Below are 2,500 nucleotides of genomic sequence, written 5' to 3' on the forward strand. Positions count from 1 at the left end.
CTGGTTCAGGCACGGCGGGCAGTGTTGGAATCGGCAGCGCCGACGAAATCGGCAAAGTCGGCAGAATCGGCAGCGCAGATTTTTCGACGAACATGGGCTGGACGCTGGACTGGCCGGGCCATGCAGGAAAATTCATCGAGGGGACACGCTGACGAAACAGCGCTGGTTCAGGCACGGCGGGCAGTGGTGGAATCGGCAGCGCCGACGAAATCGGCAAAGTCGGCAGAATCGGCAGCGGGTGCTGGCGATGGGTCTGGACGGGCTGGATAGTCCAAGGCTCGACGAGAAAGACTGCTGGTTTAGACACTGGGGCAGTGGCAGCCCGCGGGACAGTGTCGGCAGATTCGGCAGCGCAGATTTGTGCGGCTGCAGGTTCGTCGGGGAAAATCGGCAGCGCAGATTTTGCGACGAACATGGGCTGGGCGATGGACTGTCCAGGCCAGGCAGGAAAATTTGTCGAGGGGACACGCTGACGAAACAGCGCTGGTTCAGGCACGGCGGGCAGTGTTGGAATCGGCAGCGCCGACGAAATCGGCAAAGTCGGCAGAATCGGCAGCGCAGATTTTTCGACGAACACGGGCTGGACGGTGGACTGTCCAGGCCAGGCAGGAAAATTCGTCGAGGGGACACGCTGACGAAACAGCGCTGGTTCAGACACGGTGGGCGCAGTGTTGGAATCGGCAGCGCCGAGAAAATCGGCAAAGTCGGCAGAATCGGCAGCAGGTGCTGGCGATGAGTCAGGACGGACTGGATAGTCCAAGGCTCGATGAGAAAGACCGCTGGTTTAGACACTGGGGCAGTGGCAGCCCGCGGGGCAGTGTCGGCAGATTCGGCAGCAGTGTCTGCCGATTCGGCAGCGTTGGCTTGTTGGCGCGGGGGGCCGATTCGAGTGGGGACTTGGGCAGCGGGCAGTGAAAGCAAGAGTTTCCCCGATGCTGCCGGGAAAAACGCTCCCCGGGATGGCCGGGTGAGATGACCCGGCGGCCCGCGACGGGTCATTCAATTCCATGCCCCGTCAACATAACTCCCGATGTACTGTTTGCTTTTTCGGAAGAAGAGATCCATCCCCCCATCCTCGGCCAGCCAAAAACTCTCCAATTAATGGCCGGGTGAGATGACCCGGAGGCCCGCGACGCGTCATTCAAATCACTGCCCTATCGGCTACAACTGCTGATGGGTGGGATTAGAGGCCTGCCATGGTGGTGAGGGGCGGCGAGGACCGTGAAAGCTAGAGTTTTTCAGAGGCTGCCGGGAAAAAGGCCCCTCGGGTGGCGGGGTGCGAGGACCAGGCGCGTCATTCAATTCTCTTCCCTATCAACTTGGCTCCCGTTGGCGGGATTGGAGGCCTACTGTTTGTTACAGGGCTAAAATCGTCAGGGGAAGAGCTGACGAAACAATGCTGGTTTGGATGCAGGGGGTAGTGTTGGAATCGGCAGCGCGGACAAAATCGGCAAAGTCGACAAAAAAGACTGTTGGTCTGGACATCGGGGCAGCGGCAGCCATGCCGACAGGGGGGGAAATCGGCAGCACAGATTTGTGCAGCTGCAGGTTCGTCGGGGAAATCGGCAGCGCAGATTTTTCGATGAACATGGGCTGGAAGATGGACTGTCCAGGCCAGGCAGGGAAATTCGTCAAGGGGACACGCTGACGAAACAGCGCTGGTTCAGGCACGGCGGGCAGTGTTGGAATCGGCAGCGCCGACGAAATCGGCAAAGTCGGCAGAATCGGCAGCGGGTGCTGGCGATGAGTCTGGACGATTTATAGTCCAGGGCTTGATGGAAAAGACTGTTGGTCCAGACAATGGGGCAGTGGCAGCGCGGATTTGTGCAGCTGCAGGTTCGTCGGGGAAAATCGGCAGCGCAGATTTTTCGACGAACAGGGGCTGGGCGCTGGACTGGCCGGGCCAGGCAGGAAAATTCGTCAGGGGGGCACGCTGACGAAAACAGGGGCTGCGGAGTGGAAAATCGGCAGCGCAGATTTTTCGACGAACAGGGGCTGGACCGGCCGGGCCAGGCAGGAAAATTCGTCAGGGGGGCACGCTGACGAAAAGAGGGGCTGCCGCGTGGAAAATCGGCAGCGCAGATTTTTCGACGAACAGGGGCTGGACGCTGGACTGGGCCAGGCAGGAAAATTCGTCAGGGGGCACGCTGACGAAAAGAGGGGCTGCCGCGTGGAAAATCGGCAGCGCAGATTTTTCGACGAACATTCGTCAGGGGGGCACGCTGACGAAAAGAGGGGCTGCCGCGTGGAAAATCGGCAGCGCAGATTTTTCGACGAACATTCGTCAGGGGGGCACGCTGAGGAAAACAGGGGCTGCCGCGTGGAAAATCGGCAGCGCAGATTTTTCGACGAACAGGGGCTGGATGCTGGACCGGCCGGGCCAGGCAGGAAAATTCGTCAGGGGGGCACGCTGACGAAAAGAGGGGCTGCCGCGTGGAAAATCGGCAGCGCAGATTTTTCGACGAACAGGGGCTGGACTGGCCGGGCCAGGCAGGAAAAT

Source organism: Populus nigra, chromosome 2, assembly GCF_951802175.1.
Source record: "Populus nigra chromosome 2, ddPopNigr1.1, whole genome shotgun sequence".
In the NCBI taxonomy this organism is placed as follows: domain Eukaryota; kingdom Viridiplantae; phylum Streptophyta; class Magnoliopsida; order Malpighiales; family Salicaceae; genus Populus; species Populus nigra.